The sequence below is a fragment of the Ovis canadensis genome, chromosome 26, assembly GCF_042477335.2.
Source record: "Ovis canadensis isolate MfBH-ARS-UI-01 breed Bighorn chromosome 26, ARS-UI_OviCan_v2, whole genome shotgun sequence".
NCBI classification, from domain to species: domain Eukaryota; kingdom Metazoa; phylum Chordata; class Mammalia; order Artiodactyla; family Bovidae; genus Ovis; species Ovis canadensis.
This window is the reverse complement of record NC_091270.1, coordinates 52,910,081-52,932,679: the sequence shown is the minus strand read 5'-3', so window position 1 is coordinate 52,932,679 and position 22,599 is coordinate 52,910,081. Positions and strand designations below refer to the sequence as shown.

At 45.1% G+C, this 22,599-nt stretch overlaps 1 protein-coding gene across 2 annotated transcripts in view; it reads left to right on the top strand.

Moving 5' to 3' along the window:
• SLC20A2 (solute carrier family 20 member 2) overlaps positions 1 to 22,599 on the top strand; it is a 110,727-nt gene that overhangs the window by 25,195 nt on the left and 62,933 nt on the right. The window contains exon 1 of one of the 2 annotated variants that reach the window (XM_069572709.1): positions 9,871 to 10,297. The exons of the other annotated variant lie outside the window; for it this stretch is intronic. The gene's annotated coding sequence lies outside the window, so the exon portion shown is untranslated. Of the gene's footprint in view, positions 1 to 9,870; positions 10,298 to 22,599 lie in introns of those variants that run through there. 2 annotated transcript variants of the gene reach the window in all.

Genomic DNA, 22,599 nt, shown 5'->3' with positions numbered 1-22,599 from the left:
GTTTTATCCTCTAATATTGCTTTGAATTTGCTACAACACTGCCTCTGTTTTATGCTTTCAGATTTTTTTTTTTTTTTTTTGGCTGGGAAGCATGTGGCATCCCAGTCCCCAGACCAGGGATCGAACTCACATCACGCTCGTGGAAGGTGAAGTCTCAATCACTGGAAGGCCAGGGAGATCCCCGCTATTGTTGCCGTTTCATACTTTTGTAAAAAGGAAAGATCCGTGTATATGTGTTTCTCATGTGGGACTGGGAAAGTCGAGACCAGCTTTGAGAATAGCCCCAAACACTGTTGAGCATAAAGTCACGTCATATTTGTCTCATGAGATGGTCCAGAGATTTCTGAATGAGAGATGGAGTCAGCCGCTTCGATGATGGCAGCTGTTTATTTTGCCCGGTGGATGGTCCCAACTTAGTTACTGATTTAAAGATATCCTTATATGGACAGCCCTCCAGACATTATACGTTTCTAATTTTGATCTCACCTCTGGCCTTTGTGTTTTAGCTGCTGCCTTCTCTTGGCTATTTTTAATGCTTTTTTTCTCAGTGTGTCTCAGAATTGTCCAACACATTCTAAAGAATCATAACTTAAATTTGATTGACTCCTCCTTTTCTTCAGTGGCCAGAATTAGTTAAATTTTGAAAGAGATTACTTTTCATAAATAATCTCAGAGAGACTCTCTTGGATATTGTGCGGGAGGATGTTTGAGGTTTTATCCTAATTATTTTTCTGAACACTGGCCCACCACTCCACTCTTAGGAGTAAGAGATGGCTTGTTTAACACTTATACAAAGAACAGTAAGTACTAATCTGATGTTGTGATTTGCATGTATTTCTGATATGCTGCGTGTTAACAACTAGCATACTCTTTGTCTAACTGGCTGTTTATTATCCTGTAATCCTGTATCATATGTTAGAGTTGAATAATGAGAACAAAAATTTTCTTATTCAAAATCGAAGTATTGGTTGGAATTTATTAATATACTGCTCTTTTATGTATCCATCATCTTATTTAAAAAGAGGGTTTTGTGTTTTTTTTTTTTACTTTTAAAAATTAAAGTATAGTTGTACAATGTTTTATAAGTAACGGGTCTACAGTATAGCAATTCACAACTTTTAAAGGCTTTGTTCCCTTTATACTTACTATAAAATATTGGCTGTGTTCCCCATGTTAAGCCTTAAAAATCTGGATTTATCAAGAATTCTTCCTTTCAGTGTAGTTTACTTGAAAAGATCTTAAGTCGTGAAACTGAAAAGATTAATTTTTAGTTAGTTTTTAGGAGCCTTTTTTTTAAAAAAAAAAAAAACAGATCTGACTCAAAGAATTGGATGATGTTCCCTCTCCTGGCAATTGGAGAGACAGGAATAGAATGTCAAGAAAAAGAACAGACCGCGTCTTACAATGTGAGCATTAAGGTCTAAAATGGGTAATTGTCTCCTGTTTCACAGCCTACAGACGCCCCAGTACTGCTCGTCCCCCCTTGTGTGAACCAGGGTCTCTGTAAAGAAACTGGTCTCTGTGTTTCAGAGAACAGCTGTTATAATTACTGGGCTGTTACAGTTCTGAGAGCTGAGTTGTCAGTCCTTCTTTGCTTATCGCTGATATTTTGAAAGATGAGCCTTCATGGGAATGTTTGTTAAGATGAAATATACAGTGCTTGAGACAGAATCACGTACATCTATCTCGAGAGAGAGATAGATAGAGCCTCTGCTCCCCGTATTGAAACCTCCTGGATTCTTGTAGCCAAGTGAAGTGAGAATCTCTTACAAATATTTCAGCTCCTATAATTGGCGGTTGATTTTGAACCACTGATTGCCAAAGTGACCACTTCTCAGTGTGTCTGGTTGGGAATGGACTGCATCCATTGACAACAAAAAGATTCAAAATTGGAAAGTACATTCTTGATTTCCCAACTCTCTTGGTAAACTGACACCAAGTGTCATGTTTCCCCACACTTGGGCATTTCAGGAGGGCTTGGCAGCTTGAGAACAGAATGTAGGAACCCTGAGCACGCACTTGAAATTATTATTTGGAAAACATTGCCACTTTGGACTGGCTGTTAATGAGGGTCCTTTCAGCTTTACCCTGCAAATTTCCTCTAAAAACTTAAGAGAGTCCCAAAGTAGGATAGATTCTCTACTATGTACAGGTGGTTCAAACACAATTTCCCCTTCCTTATTATTTTATGTAGGTAAAATATGTATTTTTTAAAATCTGTGCCAAGTACTGTCTGCGTGTTATATGTGCATTAACTCATTTTTACAACAGTCTGTTAACTTGCCTGTGGTGGCTCAGTTAGCAGGTAGTGAAGTTGGGATTCAGATGAACCCAGAAGGGTAACTCTTATTAAAGAATTTGCCTACAACCTACAGTCCTCAGATAGTCTTAAATTTCAAGTTAGGAAGTAGGGTAACCCTTATTCTAAAAAAAGTTGTAGATGCTTCTGAAACAAATTTAATTGCTTGTGGATTGAAACAACAGAAATAAATATTAACTGATCATGTACCAAAAGATTTTGGAAGTTAATAGCTTATTGCCCAGTTCTTAACAATTTTCCTATAATTGGATGGAATAGACTGAGAAGGGGGCATTTATCATTAGTGGTTCAGCATAACTGGTTCATTCAAATCCCATTCACCAGTGCAGTTTGATTTGTGGTAGGTGAAGTTTTTACCTATACATTATCTGTGAAAAAGAGGTCTCTAAGCAAGTAGTATAAGATTACAGGAAATGTTTACTTTTTTCAACGTAGCAGAATATTTTCAAGTACTTTTAGTATACTCTGTCAACTGTCTTTAGTATTTTCATCTTAAAAATGAGAAATTCAGCTTCATATTTGCTAGATTCATGTAATAAAACTTCAGTTAAAATTTTTTCAGTTTGGATATATAACTACTTGAAGCCAAATTAGACTGGAATTAGAATTTTGTTAACCCACCTTTCGATTCACGTGGCTTAAAATCTTGTTTTTCGGGGCTTTTGTTTCCTGCCTGAAATCTTAGATTTAAGGTTTCTTGTTTTGCATTAGCTTGAATGCTAATAAATTATAGAGGTTGAGATGATACTTAATAAGCCTATGCTTGTTTTTCCATTGAAAGTGTTTTTATTACATGAGACATTAGAGCAGCTTTGTTTGAATCTGACAGCCGTGCTATGTCTGTCTAGCAGTTTAGTAAGCCTGGCGTCTCCCAGGCAGAATTGTTGCCTCAAGAGAAAGAGGGAAGGACAGTCTCCAATCTTTTAACTGAGTGGATGCTAATATTGGGGCATATATGGCCCTGTGCTCTAGTACAGAGTGAACTTCAAAGGGAAAAATATATATATAGGAATCTGGCATCTAGTACAAACCAGGTTCTGTCCTTGATGATACAGCTATGTCTGTATTTCTATATTCATGCACATCTGTCTACCTAGCTTGCTATGTATGCATAAACGTGTGAGTTTGTTTATTTAACAGAATGTTTGGAGAAGGAAATGGCAACCCACTCCAGTACCCTTGGCTGGAAAATCCCATGGATGGAGGAGCCTGGTGGGCTGCAGTCCATGGGGTCACAAAGAGTCGGACACAACTGAGCGACTTCACTTATATATTAAGCAACAGGCACTGTTCTGCATTCTTTACAAATATAAACCCATCTAATCTTCATAGTCACCCTATGGAGTTTGTATATTGTTATACCCTCTTTAAAGATGATGAACCTGAGGCACAGAGAGAGAATTAATTGCCCAGAGTCAGCAACCAGAAACTAGAAGTGATGAAACTAGAAGAAGCCCGGGCAGTCTTACCCCGGCCTCCATACTCTCGTTGGACACTTTTCAGCGTTGATTTGGAGAAAGGAAGCGACTTTATCAGTGGTCTAAACAGCTGTTAATTGGCAGAGCTGAAACCCGTTTCCCAGACATACACGGTGCAGACATGCGCCACAGCATTCCTTTTTCTCCGACTTGCACGTTGCTGGTTCTCTATAATGTTCTTTCCACTTCTTTCGCTGTTGAAAGCTTATCAGCAGGCAAATTCACATGTTACTTTCTCCAAGGTGCCTTTCTTGACTAAGCCCACCAGAAGATTCCTGGTGGAATGGATTTTTACCCTTTAGGATGCTTACTGATTACCTTCTTATATGGTAGAAAGTGCATATATATGCCGTCATGTCTTCTATCAGATTATAAGCCTCTTGAAGGCAGCACTGTTGCTAACACCATGTTGCACTACAATCTTGGGCACCCTGCCGTTCTTTGAAATCTTGTTAATGCTTGGGGGTTTTGGAATGGCAGGAAGCAATTGTTTAGCAAGTGTCTGTTAAATGGATGACTCTTAGGAATGCATGGTGAGGATCAATTTTCCCCGTGGACTTCTAAGATACTTGAAAAGATCAACTGTCTAAAATAAGTATTTAAACAGCAGCAGTAATAATGCTGCCTTTATTTTTACAGTCCTCATACAATTGTTATAAATTATGCAGAATTAACTGTCTCTCAAAGTCTTAAAAAAGAACTGTCTTGAAGAACTGGCTACTTATGTGTATATATATTTTTAGCTTACAGAAGTGCAGAAGAAAAGGTGGTTTATTCTTTGAATCCGTTTTCTCTGCTCACGTGTGCGTAAATGGTACTCTTAATCCATTTCTGAAGTATTAAGATGGACTGAACAGCTGTGAACGGGGCGTGCTGCGGTCCATGGGGTCGCAAAGAGTCGGACAGCACTGAGCGACTGGACTGAACAGCCAGGAAGTACACCCATGTAATCAGTCTGAAGGCCAGGATAGAGAATCATCTTTTAAAAAACTTGTTTTATTTGTTTATTTATTTGTGGCTGTACTGGGTCTTCGTGGCTGCACATGGGCTTTCTCTAGTTGCGATGCGGGGCCTTCTCGTTGTGGCTTCTCTTGTTGCCGAGTGCGGCTCCCACGCTCTAGGGCACTGGCATGCTCAGTAGTTGCGGTGTGAGGGCTTAGCTGCACCTCGGCATATGGGATCTTCCCAGACCAGGGATCGAACCCGGGTCTCCTACATTGGCAGGCAGATTTTTTTCCTTTTCCCACATAGTCACCAGGGAAGCCAGAGAAGTCATTTAGCAGAGAGCTGTAGCATTGAAGGCCACATAGATTAGTTTGGCCAAAAAGTTTGTTTGGGTTTCCCTATAAAAGGATACAGAAAAACCTGAATGAACTTTTTAACCAACCTGATATTTGTTTCTAATTATAGGATGAAACAAATAAAGCTTAAACTTAACCATTTTAGCAGTTTCACATTCAGACCGTATCACTGTTTCATTTTAGTTTGAGTAACGTGCTGGTGGATATGGCAAAGTAATTGTAGTAATCAGAATTGTGGGTTTTTTAAAAAAGAGAATTGTGCGTTTTTAAGAGTAAGATAGACACAGATTAGTCTGAGAGGGTTTCATTGGAAAGTAAAGGGATGGACTGCTTACAGACCGTTTGGAGATTGTGTGTCTGTGAGCTTTTGCTGTGTAACAGGCCTCCTAATTCTAGCAGCCGGGAAAAGCAAGCCTGAAGTCTCACGGTTCCGTGGGTCACCGGGGTGACTCTTCTGGTTGGATGGAGCTAGCCAGTGGGTCTCTGAAGTCAGCTGGCAGCCTGGCTGGGGCCACCTGGCCTGGGGTGGCCTCCGAGCCTGGGGGGGCCATCGTCGGGCTGACTGTGGTGGGGCTTCAGTGCAGATGGCAAGTCTGTGCCCCACGTGGTCTTACCCTCAGAAGGTTAGGTGGGCATCCAGGGGTGGTCTCGGTGCCCTGAAGTGCAGCTGGAGCCGGGGGCTGGCTCCCCCACCCCAGGCCTGCACTCAAGTCTCTGGTTTATGCTTGCTGTTGCCCCGCAGACCAAGCCCAGAGTCGGTGTAGGTCCAGGGAAGTAGGAGCTGATAGGGGGCTATTACCGTCCCATTGCCCGGACTCGGGACTTGTGTGAATGGTCACTCAGTGTCCCTCGGCTCTGAGCCAGCCCTCGGCTCCCAGCATGCGCTGCTGGAGTGGAGGAGACCTGAGCCGGCTGCCCAGGGGCACAGTTTTCAGAGCCGAGTTTACAGGCCCTGGCTTCTCTGCAGCACGTCACGATTATTTGGAGCCCCTTTCAGCCTTTTATTCTTTGAAGCTTTGAACTGTCAAAGCAGGAAGCCTCTTACCCTCCCTCAGTAACGTCCCAGTCGGGGGCTGTGTGTGTAAAGGCGGCAGTTTACTGGGAGCCTGGGCCCGGCGGGCGCCAGTGGCCGGAGTCCTTGCTGCCCCTTGATGTCACACCGCCGCCTCTGTTTTACGGGGCGGGCGGGGAAGTGGACTCATACAGGTCAGCTGACGTGCCCCAGGTCAGAGTGGTGCCCAAGGTCAAGCAGCCGGGTTAGGAGCTGCCTTTTGAACTCAGATCTTTCTGACTTTCTCCCCAGTGGACTGGTGATGATTTTTTGGGTGGTTTGTTTTTTTTTTTTTTTTTTTTGGAGCATGAAGATATTGAGTACTCTTCATGCCATCCTCTGAAAAACTGGTGATCATGAAATGTGAATTTTTCCCCTTTTCTGCTTCTTTCCCACCCTGTCCCTTCACTAGTTGGACTAAATCACCAGGTTTAATTTGAAGATGATGAATACCTCAGAGAGGAAACTTTACTGCTGGTTCCAGATGTCCTTTTTAAAAATATGTTAGAATAATTAATCTCTCTGTGACTCTTGGAGATTTCGAAATAAAATGCAGAATCCTGAGATGGCCTAAGACATATATTTAAAATTTTAGGGGAGAGGGATAAATCAGGGCTTTGGGAGTAGCATGTACATACCATATAAATATATACATATATACAAAATAGATAAGAGACCTACTATATATTAGCACAGAGAACTATGCCCAATATCCTCTAATATCCTGTATAGGGAAAGAATCTGAAAAAGAATATGTTATAACTGAATCACATTGCTGAACACCTGAAATAAACGCACACTATAAACCAACTATACTTGAATAAAAAAGTTAATTCACATTCACGAGAGATAACCATCATTTCAGAATGAAATTGTGCCCCCTGACTCGTGTGCTCCCCTAGTACGCAGCACAGAGCCGCGTCTTCAGGGTCGCAAGAACCGTATATGTGCCGGGTGGGGCATGGCGGTCTGTCCGTCTTACTCAGACATGAGCTCCTGGACGGCGCAGAGGCCTTGTCTTTCCTGACTCCTGGGTCTGCAGCACTGGGTCCCAGGGTGGGAACGTTCCAGTATTTGTTACCCGGTCCCATACCTGGACTCCGTGCCCGGGGACAGACTCTGTTCTGCTTTCCGTCTCTCCTCCGTTTCGTCCGTCTGCCCTCTTTTTAGTCCTTTTTTTCTCTGTTCTAAGTCATCTTCCTCCCATCTCAATTTGTCTGAGTTCCCCAGCTTTCCCTTTCTCCCACCCTCTCATTGGCAGTTTTTCTATTCACTATCTGGTTTTTTTTAATGTTTTATATTGGAGTATAATTGATTTACGATGTTGTGGGTTAGTTTCAGGTGTGCTATCTTTGTGACATGTTGAAATGATGGTATCTTAGATATATGGAGTTCAATTAAAAATATTAAAATTAATTTCACCTGTTTATTTTTACTTTTTTAACGTGACTGGAAATTTTTGAATTATAGAAGTAGCTTGCTCCAGAGGGTCCTTATCCAGGTCAGTTCATTAATGTGAATTTTCGTTTTGATTTCTTGGATCTGCTGGACTGGAGACCCACATATCACCTCCCCTCGCTGGCACAGCTCTGCCTCCCTCCCCCTGCCCCACAGTGTGTGACCTCGAACAGGAAGGCTTTCCCTTGCTTTTAAATGATGCACAGAGATCTCTCTCTCCTGTCATAGGTATGCCCAGGACAGAGTACAGTTGACTTCTCCATTCTTCTCGCTAATGAAAAGGAAACAGCAGGGTGACTCATGGACACTGGAAGATACGCTATTTACTTTGGAATGTTTCAGTTCTTGGATCTTGGGACAGGTGTGGCCACTGTTGAAAGAAAAGTGTAGTCACACTCAGCACACTTGACATGTGAAGAACTGGAGCACTGCCCAGCGTCCCCTGCCTTCAGCGTCAGGGACGTGGGGTCCACTCCCTGTTTCTCTCTGATGCCAGATTCAGTGCATAGGTGCTTATGGTGTATTGGCATTGTTGTTTGTTGAGGGAAGAAGTACTGTTTGGCTTAGAAACTCTTTGACTGCACCATGACATAGTAAGTTAAGGATCACTGTATCGAAAATAACCTAACGACGTCCTCCTTTGGTGTTGAGAATTCCAGAGTAAGTTCGCAGTGGATCACAGAGAATTGATCGTATTCATCCGAGGTCAGCCATCTTTGATAAGTACCAACTTCTTTCCTCTGGGCTCAGGGTGGGGTGCCCCACTGCAGGGACTTGGGTTGGGGCGGTTGATGAGCGCAGACAGCTACCATCTCATGGGGGGTGAGCAAGTCCTGGCTTCCGCTGCCTAAAGCTGGGCTCTGGGGGTGGAAACACCCAGACTGGCAGCCCACAGTTTTTGTAAACAGCCAGGAGGGGGATTGTGCTCATGCCAGTGAAAACCAAGCCGTTCGCCGCTTCGGGTGGCGTGCCCCATGGGCCGGTGCTTCGAAAGGACAGGGTCAAGTCTTGAGGTTCCGTCACCTGCCTGCCTGTGCCACAGTTGACCTGGGATCTGGGGAGCTGAGCAGAATAAATCTCCTGAAATCTAAACTGACATATGACATTTTAAAATTAGAAAACCAAATAGCTCCGACAAGATTTGCAGGATTATAGCTAAATAGTTAATATGGAAGACATGCCATGGAGTGGCTAGGAGGCGGGGTGGAATAATCCCGTGTTGATTTAGCAAAAAGCGTGGAACAAGCTGTTGAATTTCCCTGTTTGCCCAAATGTTTAAGAAACAAAATGGGAAAATGACATCTCCCAGAGATGTTCGGAGATTTGATTGATGCTCATGCCTTGAAATCTCTCATGAAGTACCCAATAAGAGCGAAATATATCATAAGAACTAGAATATCCACAGCAAACTAGTGTGAACCATCTTGAGTAGATATTAAGGAGTTTGGTGTCCTTGGCCCAGGTTGCACTTACTGAGGCAGTTGTATTTTTCAAAGAAAGTTCAGTGTCATCTCTAATTTTCTTTTGAATATCAGCTGTGTACTTGGGGTCTTTAACGGTCAACTTGAGCTTCAACAGGATTTATAGATGGTCTGTCATCTATAAAGGACAGTTGACCAGTTCTAGCCAGCCAGGCAGTTAAATGCACTTCAAAATGCTTCTTGCTAAGGATGGTGCCTTTTGCGAATATTTGAGATGTTTATTCTCAGTTGTAGTCTATTAGTAAACCTGCATCCTCATAGCAACTCCTTGGGAGGTGCAGAAGACAAAGCCAGAGAGCAAATCAATGAAATTAGTTCATTATGTAGCGAGAAAAAAAAAAAGCTTTCGTTTAAGGTTCTTTGTTGATAGACTTATTGGTATGTGTCTTGGATGCCTGTTCAGTTTCACACAGTACCAGATCTCGGCTTCCCTGGTGGCTCAGTGGTAAAGAATCCGCCTGCCAATTCTGGAGACGCAGGTTCCATCTCTGGATAGGGAAGATCCCCTGGAGAAGAAAATGGCAACCCACTCCAGTATGCTTGCCTGGGGAAATCCCATGGACAGAGGAGCCTGGCGGGCTGCAGTCCACGGGGGTCACAAAAGAGTCAAACACAAGTTAAGCAGACCAAACAACAGTACCAGGTCTGATCGTGCTGCGTAGATAATCTGACTGAACGTCCCTTGGCTTGGTTTTTTTTTTTCTTTTTTCCTTGTGAAGAGCGCACAGCACTGCCACCTTGTTGCTAAAGTTTTGTCTGATTTTAAAGAGCTGAAAAATCCAGTGAGTGCCTGTGCTGAAAAAGAGCTCGCCCTCTCCGTGGGCCGGCACTTGTGAAAACAGCGAGGAAGGAGATAGCACCAGGGGACCGCATTCAGTAATTAGCATAATCACGATGCTCTGCGTTGTTCGCAGGGCACGCCCCTTGGCCGGGGCTCCCATTAAGAGGACACCGACGTTGTCCCAGTGAATAAATCCCGGCGCGTATGGTGCAGATCAGCGAGTTCCTGCGGGCTGCGCCGGTGCGGTTAATTTTAGCCGGGGGTTTGTTCTATGAGTTGTAAAACTATTTACCCGAGTAGAAGTTAGTAAGCTGAAATGTGACTTCTCGGCCAGTGTGAGAGAAGCCTACTTTAGACTCAGACTGTGTTGGCGATCCGGAGAGCGGTCTCTGAAGGATTGCAGTTCCCATCTCCTTTGAAAGTTCTTGTAAGTACCGAAAGATTTCTCCTTGTTCTTTTCGCCTAAGGTCTCCCTCATGTTGCTATCCATTGTCATTTTATCTCTTGGGAAAACGGGGAACTCTGAGCTGAGTGCTTTAGAGGCTTCTAAGAATGGTGGCCAAAGCTTTTTCCTTAAACATATCTCACTGCAGGAAACCTGCCTCACTTGATTTTCCCAAGAGAAAGTATTTGATTCTTACTATTTTTATCTTTGCAAAAGCAATCCGTGCATTGTTGCATACTTTATCTGTTAAAATGTTTGATTAATGGAATGGTGTGTCATTGAGCTTTACTTTCAGTGGTGACCTAACTGTTGGGGGGGGGAAATGTTGAAATTGGACTCCTGATATACCTACTGTGAGCTACAGGTTTATGTACAGATGCAATGGGAATGTCAAATGTAATTTTGTGAAATGTGTAGATAGTTTTTGTTAAAGGAGGATTTGGTGCCTCAAAATACACCCATGTCTAAAGAGAAGCCGTTAAAAAATAAAATAAATTTAAGAGGAAGCCTTTGGAAAAGTAATTGAAATTATCCTCTAGAAGATTGGGTTAGGGATCAGAATTAACCAAAGGTCAGGAAATTCCCTAGCTCAACTGCTCTTAATTCAACAAGTCTTTGCCAACTTAAGTTTGGACTGAGGAAAACTAAAGATTTTAATGTAGAATCATTTTAATTACATCTGAATCACCTGGCTTGGTTCAAAGTGTGTTTTAATTCACAAGACGCTGACTTCATGCCAAACAACTTGCTTATAACACAGAGCCTGGCAGGAATTCCTTTATCAATTAACATGTATATTCCCTCCCCTACTCTGGGAATGTCGATTTTAATGAAACAGTTCTAATGCTGCCAGGCGTCAGGGTTCCATCCTCTGGGCCCAGGGGAAGGCATACCCTCAGATGCCTTTTTCCATTTGGAAAGCTTTATTTAAAGACTTCTTTGTTACTATGTATTGTCCGATTTTAAATCCCAACAACCCAAGGTGCCAACAATGAAAGGAAATGTTTCAGGGTACATTTAGTAGGAAAAGAATGTAAGACGGGAAAATAGGACTGAGTGCTTGGTCTATTTTTGGAAGGAAACTTTTTTTTTTTAACTGAAGTCTTTTTATTGAGCAGAAGAGAAATTTGCCGTCCAAATTCATTGCAATTATAACAGAAAAGTCTGTAATGTCATCTTCAGCAGTTGAAGGGACTTTGTTCCAGGATTTCCTTTGGAGTATATACTTTTATCCAAAGAAACTAACTGTTCCTATTCTTTCTTTTAACTCTTAATGAAGTACCATCAGAATCTCAGTGGAGTGTTTTTAGAGTTACACTGTGGTTGGGTGTTAGATCCTCCTCAAGCTATTATTCAGCCACGCAACTGTAGTTTAGTCCTGCAAAAAAAAGCCGTGTAAGATTTGTCTGTTTTTAAAAAACTTAACAGAAGGATGTTTCCCAAGGTATTTTTACTACGAGGAAGCATATGTTCTTTTAGGAGGAGTTGCTAAAATGCTCGTAAACACTTTCCGAGTGTTTGTTTTTGTGATTTATGTGCCGTGAGAGAGTGATCCAGGACCGGAGGTGATGTCAGTGTTGGTGTGGGAATGTCAGGAGGGTTTGCTGGAGCAGAGACCCTCCTCCTGCGGCTCACCAGTGCCTGGGGGAAGGAAGGGCTCTCCCGGGAAGGGACGGGGGTCTCGGTACCCTCTTGGGAAGAGACTCCAGACTGCTTGTGACCTTGACTGTGACCTTGACCGTGACCAATCACAGTGAGCTCAACTCACAGTCACCAGCAGGAGGTCCAGATGCTGAGAACCACGGGCAGCTTTGTGGCCTGGGGAAGGACCCCGGAGCCTGTGGCTCCAACCGTGTGTAGCCGTGTGTCAGACACACCTGTGCTGCCCGTCGCTCCTCTGCACTTGACTCTGCACGTGTGTCCTCTAGCCCTGCTTAAGCTGCTCACCCTGGCCACCTGCCCTCCTGTCCTCAGCCTCCCCCTCTTAAAATAGTCCTAGCCCTGGAGGCTCTGACAACTCCTGATCGCAGGAGATTGCTCTTCCTGGGATTTCATTCCTAGAGAAGAGCCTTCTGCTCTGAAGCTTTGAGGAGTTTTCGGGAATGCAGAGAGGCGCCTTCTCTCTGGGTCCCCTTTACTGTCAGCATGGCCAGAAGGGAACTGAAATGATCTAACAGGTTGCCCTTTGATTGGGAGCCCAATGCAGGTGCTCAGTGATCGCACTTCTAGAATGTTCTCTTTCAGAAGGAAACCTTGCAGGAATAGGGCTTGATCCACTGAGTTTTCCACTGTTTCGTCTGGCATGAAAGGAGCAGTGAGCAGAGGGTGTCTTCCACACTGCGGGTCTCGGGCACAAGGGTATGGTAATAGGATCTGGGCCCCGGCAGGAATGCCAAGAGCTCCTGGACGTGCTGAGAGACTGTTGTTATTTAGCATGTATGAAGCACCCCCAGAGCCATACAATGCACAAAGAAAGCGTAGTTCCTATACTCCAGGAGCCCACGTGCTCGTGTTAGGCGGGACGCAGATGCAGAGCGCGGGCCCAACTTGACACTGAGTGAACTAGCAGAAGAAATGGAGAACACGTGGGGCGGGGGCGGGGGCGGGGGCCGGGGGCCGCTCTCCCCGTCTGGGCTCCTGCCAGCAGTGCCGCCGGGCCCTGCTTCCCTGTCTCTCCCAGCAGCTAGGGAAGGGATGGAGGTGAGAGGCCCCCAGGGCCCGGTCCACAGCCCAGGGTCACTGTGGCGAGTCCCACACAGGGAAGGGGATCGGGAGTCTCACCTGCAGCTGGAAAGTGCGTGCTGTTCATCTGTAGACAAGGCAGCTTGACACGTGTGCACGCTCAGCTGCTCAGTCGTGTTCGACTCTTTGCGACCCCAGAGACTGCAGCCTGCCAGGCTCCTCTGTCTGTGGGATTTTCCAGCAAGAATACTGGAGTGGGTTGCCATTTTCTCCTCCAGGGGATCTTCCCAACTCAGGGATCGAACCTGTATCTCCTGTGTTTCCTGCCTTGGTAGGTGGATTCTTTATCACTGAGCCACCTGGAAGCTCCTATTAGCTCCATTATTACCCCCAGAAACATCCAGAGCGCCATCTAGCCGAAGCATGAACCACCTACATGTTCAAACATATTATAAATGTAAGGAGCATCTTTCTCCATACAGTGATATTTGGGTTCCAGACTTTCTCTCCCTCTTAAAAACTGATACATAATTGAACAGGTTACTTAGCCCAGTTGGGGATGTTGGGTCAACTGCTATGTTAGTTAGAGAAGGGCTTTGAGCTTCTTGGAAGAAAGGCGTTTCTGAAGGTCAGCCTGGTGTTACTGCAGCCCATAAAGGAGTCGGAATGGCATGAATCAGAGGGCACTCATAAGGCAGGCGCGGGTGCAAGAGATTAATACCCAGGAGGATGTGGTGTGAGTCATTTTCCCTTTATGTTCAACCTCATCCCATCTCTGACTAAGGCTCCAGGCCTAGTTCACAGCCCCACAGCTAAAAGGGCTTCAGAGAGAGCTCGACAGAGAACCTCAGAAATGATTAAAGGGTTGAAAAATGATGCCTATAAAAGATGTTAGGAACTTCTATTATTTAGCCAGGAGGGGAAAAAAATGACCAAGGGGACTCTTGAATTGTTAGTCCGGCATCTGTATTCCAGGGCCCAGGGACAGAGGCCAGCTGGTGTCCAACTCTGTTGAGGATGTAAGGGTTTGGTCCAGTGATGATTAGGGTAGAACTGTGGTTCTCGTCATGCAGCCAGCCTTAGCCCCACCTGGGAGCTAGTGAAAAATGTACATTCTCAGGCCCCACCCAAGACCTGTTGATTCAAACAGTTTGGGGAGGGGGGAGGGCCCAGCAATCTGTGTTTTAACTCACTCCGCAAGTGATTCAGATGAAGTTGGAGGACCCCTGGACAAGTTGTACAGAGAGAAGAGTGTTATAAAATGGGGAATTGGGGTACTGGAAGAGGTAAGCTGTTTTCCTGAAGCCGTTGAAACCTGGGTTTGCAGGGCTTTCAGTATTCCTTCGGAAGTCAGGAGTTAAACGACCTGTCCGAATCCCCGCCAGCCTTCCCTCCTCTCTCTGTCTCCTATCACTTCGAGAAGACTAATGATTAGCCAGGAGAGTTTTGCAGTTACTTCTGTGAGCTCAGTAGTTAGGACCCTGCCCACGCCAGATGGGGAGCAGATGAGAGCCTGATGCAGTCATGCTGAGCCATCAGGTGTCGCCGTCTCTGCTCTGTATGGGGGCCCCTTGGTGTTAGCCTGTGGCCCCTCCACGTCATAGGCTGTTGGGACAGTCCCCATGGAAGGGGGGACTCATCTCCCTTTAAGAAGCAAGGAGGCTGGGCAGGGAGTGTGGCCCTACCCCACTCCCCGATCTGTGTCCCTTGCACCGCGGGAATGCTGACCCATGCTTGCACAGGGCCTTCCATCTGACATCGGGAGGCTGGAGACGGAGCACCTCGACATATTGTGTTCATGGTTCTCCCCCGAGCCGGGGCCTGGGGGCCTGTTTACCCTGTTGGTTTACATCTGCAGCAAACAGCCAGCCAGACACATAGTAGGCGCTTCATGCAAATAAATAGTGAGTCATTCCATCGTAGTGTCCCAGGCCATAGGTGCCCTGCCTCCATCCACGTGATGAATGACCTAGAGTCGGGCGGCTCGCCGTTCCTGCCTCCCCAGTCCAGATGCTCCCTCCTAAGCGTCCCTCCCCGCCCTCCATCTTGCACGTAATACAGATGCATCTCAATTTCGTGGTCTTTGCCCTTTTGTACATTCTTCCTGTGTGATTTGCTTGAAGGAGTGCTCTGGGGTGGAAAGCAGAAACTCCGGAGAGTGTGTCTGTCCATCTGCTACACCCTGTATGGCGTTTGGGACAGTCGGCGCTCTGCGATCCCAGTGGAGGGAGGGTTCCCTGAGGACATGTTCTGACAGTGCTGCCTAGAAGGTGTCACAGCGGGAGTGAGCTGCTGTCCCCAGAGAGGCCGGTCCAGCCTGGGCCCGGCGCGGAGGCCCAGAGCTCGGCCCTGAGAGCTGGAACGGGGGCGCCCTCAGCATTTGTTGTCAGTTATGCATTTGCAGAGGATTCCGCATTCCTGCAGGTGAGGCAGTGTGGCACGGACTCCAATGTGTGCTGTCACGGGGGACAGAGGGCGGAGGTGGCAGGTGCATTCTGCGAGTTGTCACCAAGTCCTCAGACCTCATTACATTGGAACCAACTGACTTCTCAGACGTGAAGGCATGTGCACCGTCATGTCCCACATCTGTGTCACGTGTCACGCACACTGTATGTGAGGCCTGGTCCATATTCTGATTGCACCCAGAAAACACAGGTTTTATCTCAGCAGTTCAGAAGCAGAGACGGCTGACTTTGAACACCTTGGATCTGCCCCTGAATTGAACATACTGTCTTTTAAACTCCTGAACTCTCAGTAACTATATGTCCAATAGAGGAAACGCCCAGTGGCTAGTTGATTTGGTTCTTCACGATAGCAGGCAAAGGCTATTTTCATTTCTATACAAAGAAAAGTGACGGAAAAGGCTTTCTTTGGGTATTTTCACCCTGGCAGCAATAATTTTGTTTCTAAAGTCAGTCGTATCTAGTCCACAGATGTGTCATTAAAAATGAGAATGGTTAGGTCACTTGGGATTAGCTTTATCTCATGGCAGTTGCTGAATCAAAAAATGTAACTTTGAAAGGAGAGAAAAGGAAAACTCCTTAGTTTTTAATTAGAAAGAATTAATGACCTAACAATTCAAAGATCCCCAGAAACAACCTAATAAGGTGCATGGACCGTAGCCTACCAGGCTCCTCTGTCCATGGGATTCTCCAGGCAAGAATACTGGAGTGCGTAGCCATTCCTTTCCCCAAGAGATTTTTCTGACCCAGGGATCAAACCCGGGTCTCTCACATCACAGGCAGGTTCTTCACCATCTGAGCCACCAGGGAAGCCAAGTAATTTATGGTCCTGCCCCGTATTACAGCGTGCTACAGCTGTTTGAAATGATGGTATTGGATATATATGGAGTGAAACTAGCAGGTTACAAAAAAACATTAAGTATCAGCTCATTTTTTGAATGGAAGATATTTTTAAATGGGTATTCATAGCTTTAATTCCTTTTTGAAAAGGAAGGCATTTATATGCACATAAAAAAGAATGCAGTGCCCCCAGTATAACAACAGTTAGCTACAGGAATGAGCTCACATTTTCCCCTGGCTTCCTGGTTACCTGTATTTTAGGCTTTTTTCTTCAGTGAGCATATATGAGTTGTGAAATAATGAAAACCTTTCTTTTCAAAACAGAACTGTCGTAATTCATTTTTATTTTGACTTTTATATTTTATTTGATTCATCAGTGGCTTCTCTGTGGCTTGTGTAATTAATACCTCCCCCTGTGGATAAAGCGAGCACACCCAAGTGTGCAGAGAAACAGTGGTCATCTTGCAGGGGTGGGCTAGGAGCAGTGTTCCTTGTTTTACTTTCTTCTTTTCTGTATGTACCAAAACTTTTATGTGCATACTGGGCTTCCCAGGTAGTGCTAGTGGTAAAGAACCTGCTTACCAATGCAGGGAGACATGGGTTCCATCCCTGGGTTGGGAAGATCCCCTGGAGAAGGAAATGGCAACCCACTCCAGTATTCTTGCCTGGGGAGTCCCATGGACAGCGGAGCCTGGCGGGCTACGCCCCATGGGGTCTCAGAAGGTCAGGAACCACTGGGCATACATGTTCCAGGCACAGGCAAAAGGCATCTGGCAAGGGCCTGCCTTGTGACCTCAGTGCTCCAGAGGTTCCGTGAACTGTCCCACGAATCTCAGTTTGGCCAGGTTCACGGAGAAAGCAACGGCACCCCACTCCAGTACTCTTGCCTGGAGAATCCCATGGACGGAGGAGCCTGGTAGGCTGCAGTCCATGGGGTCACTAAGAGTCGGACACGACTGAGCGACTTCCCTTTCACTTTTCACTTTCATGCATTGGAGGAGGTGGCAACCCACTCCAGTGTTCTTGCTTGGAGAATCCCGGGGACGGTGGAGCCTGGTGGACTGCCGTCTCTGGGGTTGCACACAGTTGGACACGACTAAAGCGAGTTAGCAGCAGCAGCAGCATTGTCATGTGGAGAGGGAAGGCAGGGAGCTGGCAAATAAAACATTTTTTTAAAAGTCATTAAAATAGTACACCTAGCATTAAGATTATTCACTTAGGCCCAGCATAGCGGAGGGTGGAACCATGGCCGCAGGCTTTGGGTCGTATTTACGCAGCACTTACTGTGTGGCTTCTGCGTGCATCTTGGCAGCGTTAACCGAGGTGATAACGGCGTAAGAGAGCATCTGCTGCTACGTTACTTCTGCCAGATGTTCCCAGCGTGTCCTTATGGCCTAATCGGAAGGGTAATTGGGGGAATTGTTTTGGTACTGGTGGTACTTGATTTAAGAAATTATTGAGCCTTAACAGGAGGCCTCCCTTTCTACCCACTTTGTATAGTGACATGAAAGAATAAATACTTTTGATGGCTGTGGCAAAGGTCTCCCTTTGAAGTCTGTTCAAACACTAAGCCTTGACCAGAATGAATGGATCCATCACCAGGTTCACTTGGGGACAGAGGTCTGGGTGGAGGTTGAGTTGAATCCACTTTCAACAAGACTGATAACGTTAAACTTAAAGCAAAAGTGCCTCCAGAAGCCAGATGGATCACACTGTGGCCTAACCTTTGGTTCAGAGCCTTTGTTACTCGTCAGGAGTCTTTCCCAGAGTCCTGGGAGCCCAGAGAGCTGGTTTTTCAGGTTTCCTTCTTAAAGGAGCATCCTCATCCTCTCCTTGCTTTCTTCATCATCTTCACCTCTTTCTCCTGCAACGGTATGGTTGGAATAATCTTGTAATCCTTCTCCAGGCTCTCACCTTCCCCAGGAAGTAAAGACATATCCCACATGGATTTATCATCTTTTTCTCTGGGCAGGGGAGGGGAAAGGAGCAGTGGGTGAACCGTTTAACCCAAATAGTCAGGTAGCCAGTGGATGGAGCTCTGTTCCTGGTGAGGATATGCTGATGGCGGCCACATCAGCGTATCCTCGCTGCCAGGTGGGTCCAGCTTGCACTGAGTCACAGATTCCTCCTGCGTTGAGTGGGAGCACAGACTCGCATCAAGACGAATAAGTCGGCAGTTACAGTTTGATTGACAGAAGGCTTTGCCAGTTGATTGGCAAGAAGGAAGAGAGCACCTTTTCAGAAGAGAGAAAGCAGAAAAAAGTATTTCCTGAGGCTCTAACTCCATTAGAAAAGGCAGGAAGCTGATGGCTATCCAGGGAAAGGGTCATTGAATCTTGGCTTAAAAACTTGGACCGAGTTCATTTTCTTCCTTTTTGGGTTTTTTTTTGTTTGTTTATTCATCTGTTTTGTTTGTTTGTGTGTTTGTTTCTGTCTTTTCTCTGAAGACTGGAATCGGAAACGAGAAGGTGCAGTTGTACTCAGCGTAGCGAGGTGGCTGGGAATTATGAAGGAACTCATCAATGAGCGTGAAGGTTTCTAAAAGAAAGAGGGGTTGCTTTCAACCTGACCTGAAATTGAAGTGGCGCTGGAGCAGGGATGGGGGCGTGCTGGGATGGCCCATCACTTTTTGCCTCAGCCTGCCGAGTGGAGCCGAGAATTCCTGGGCACCTGGCAGGCAGCACGCCCACCCTCACACCTCCTCTGTCAGGCCTGGTTTTTGCCATCTCTACTTTTGTGGACATTTTTCTGATATTCCCCCGTCTTTTAAGTCATAATGTCTTCAGGCTCTGTGAGCCTTGTCAGTAACAATTAATGGAATCCAGAATTTTGACTTGAAGTCTAATCCAGAAGAGACTTCTTTGGCCAGGTAGAAAAGCTTGACATTATCACGCGGTAGTTATCATGCATTGTCATGCTAACTGTTAAGTACTAGAAGGATCTGGTTTTTAGTCAGTATATGTGTTCTGAGACGAAATGATTCCAGTAGGCGATCGTATAATAAGAAAGATTTGGTTTTTGTCTCCTTTTAAGAACTCAAGTGATCAATTGGATATGACTCCAGGTGTAGAAGTTATCTTTTCTTTTTAAGCCAAACCATGAGGATATGTTGATGGCGGCCATAGGATATGTTGATAGATGCCTTTTAGGCAGATCCAGTCACTTAAAAATTTACATACAGCAAAAATTCCCTTTTTCTGGTGTACAGCTGAATGAGGTTTTACACATGCTCGGGGTTTTATGGCCACCAGCACAGCCAGGATACAGAATAATCCCAGCTCTCCAGCAATTACCCTTGCGCTGCCCCTTTGCTTTCAGATGCTCCCTCCATCCTTTGCTCTCTGAGCAAAGTAGTCTCTAAGCCCCAAACACCGTGGTAGAGCCTGGAAATCTCACTAGCTAAGGGGGCTTAAGCACAACCTTTGACCAGTAAGTAGCTTATGCTGTCCCATGGGTGATTTCTAGCAAGCCAGACTAAAATACAAAGACGTGGGGGACTATCTGAGCGGGCACAGTAACAGCTGTGCGCTGTAGGATAAGGAGAGGTCCCCAGCGTCGTGCAGCCAAGAGAACAGCCAAATAACAACAGACATCTGCGGGGTGGGAGCACCGGTAACCAGCATTGCTACAATATACGTTGTCCTTTGTAAAATGTCCATTTTTCAAGAAAAAAGTATGAGTCATGTTAGAGAAACTGAAAAGCGTGATACATACACAGGAGAAGTAAGCAGGCAGGAGAGACTGCTTTTGAGGGACCCATTTATTGAACTTAGCAGACTTCAGAGCAGCTATTATTATATTATCTTAGTTCAAAATCTAAACTATTCTGAAAGAATTCAAGGAAAATTGGTGGCAGTGACTCATCAAATAGAGACTATCCTTAAAAGAGATAGAAATGATTAAAAAAAAAAAAACAAATGTAGTTATGCCACCAAAAGCAAAAGTAAGGATAGATACATTGGACTACAGCAAAATTAAAAGTTTCTGTATATCAAAGGACACCAGAGTAAAAAGCCAACTACAGAGTGGGGGAAATATTTGTAAATCATATATCTGACAAGGGGCTAGTATCCACAATATAAATATATGAAGAACTCCTACAACTTAAACAGTAGAAAAATACACTGATTCAAAACTGCACAGAGGACTTAAATGGACATTTCTCCATACAGATGGCCAGCAAGCACATAAAGAGATGTACCAACAGTAATCGCTAGAAAAGTGAAAGTCAAACCCACAGCGAGATATCACCTCATGTCCATTGAGATGACTTCGCCTGAAAAAACAATAACATAGAAAACAACATGTGGAGAAACTGGAACCTTTGTGCACCGTTGGTGAGAATGTAAAATGGTGTAGCTGCCGTACAAAGTAGTATTTTACTGGTGGTTCCTGGAAAAATTAACAGATTTATCATCTGACCCAGCAATGCTGCTTCTGGTTGTATACCCAGAAGAACTGAAAGCAGGGACTCCAAGAGATATTTGTACACTGTTTTAATAGTATTATTCACAATAGCCAAAAAGTGGAAGCAACCCAGAAGTCCATCAACAGATGAATGGATAAATAAGATATGGTCCATACGTACAATGGACTATTATTCAGCCTAAAAATAAAAGGGAATTCTGACACGTTGCAACAAGGATGAACTTTGAAGCCATTATGCTAAGCGTAATAAGATATTCACAAAAAGACAGAGTGTATGATTTCACTCATGTGATGCACTTAGAACAGTCAGATTCCAGAGACTGAAGGTAGAATTGTGGTGGCCAGGAAGAATGGAAAATTATTGTGTAGTGGGTACAGAGTTTCAGTTTTGTAAGATAAGTTCTATAGGCGGATGGTGGTGATGTTTACACAATGACGTGAATGTACTTAATGTCACTGAACTATACACTTAAAAATAGTTAAATGGAAAATTCTATGCGTATTTTAATCACAAAACATTTTTTTTAAATGGCAATTTTGGAGTTGAAAAGTACAGTAACCAAAATGAAAAACTCTTCAGGAGGCTCCACAGTAGATTTGCATTTTCGGAAGAGAGAAGCAGCAAATTTGAAGATAGAGTGGTAGAAGTTACAGAAGTGATAGAAGTTACAGTTTCAGAAGAACTGAAAGAAAAAAGGAATGAGGGGAAATGAACAGTCTCAGAAAAACATGGGCCACTGTGAAGAGTCCCAGCAGGAATACCAGAAGCAGAAGAGAGAGAAAGGGCAGAAAAACACTGTCAAAGAAGCCATGGCTGGCAAATCCCCAACGCCAATGAGAAACACTAATGTGCACACCCAAAGTGCTTAACAAGTGCCAATTAGGATGAATGCGAAGAGGTCCACACCCAGACATATTACAGTCAAAATGCCGAAAGATGAGGAGAAAGTGGGAATGCAGAGAGGCAGCCGTGACTCATGGCGTCTGGGGGAAGCCCAGGGCCTCTCACAGCAGTGGAGGCCAGGCAGCAGTGAGAGGACCCAGGAAAGTGCTAAGGGAATCCTGTATCCCCGAGAGCTGTCTTTCTAAATAGGAGCATCAGCAAGTAAATAAAGGCTGGGAGAATGCCCTGCTGACAGGTCCGCCTTACAAGAAATACTAAAACGAGTTCGGTTCAGTCGGCTGAAAGGAAGCGACACAGAACAGCCATTGGAACACACCCAGGAGCTCCAGTAAAGGTGACGGAGTAGGTGATGATGCAAGAAAGTATAGGTTTCTTTCTGTCTTCAGTTCAGTTCAGTCGCTCAGTCGTGTCCAAATCTTTGCGACCCCATGAATCGTAGCACGCCAGGCCTCCCTGTCCATCACCAACTCCCGGAGTTCACTCAGACTCACGTCCATCGAGTCCGTGATGCCATCCAGCCATCTCATCCTCTGTCGTCCCCTTCTCCTCCTGCCCCCAATCCCTCCCAGCATCAGAGTCTTTTCCAATGAGTCAACTCTTCGCATGAGTTTCAGCTTTAGCATCATTCCTTCCAAAGAAATCCCAGGGCTGATCTCCTTCAGAATGGACTGGTTGGATCTCCTTGCTGTCCAAGGGACTCTCAAGAGTCTTCTCCAACAGCACAGTTCAAAAGCATCAATTCTTTGGCGCTCAGCCTTCTTCACAGTCCAACTCTCTGATTTCAAACATCACGGAAGAGCAGCTTATATCTGGTGGCTTTCTGGTTATTGTAAGAAAGCTCCTTATGTTCACATACAAGTGCCTTCCTGGCTCTAAGCTTTCTAAACGAAACAGACACAGGGAGCTAGTGACTTGCCCTGGGAAGTTTCTATCTTAACTGCACATGAGGAATGAAGCCACAGGAGCAC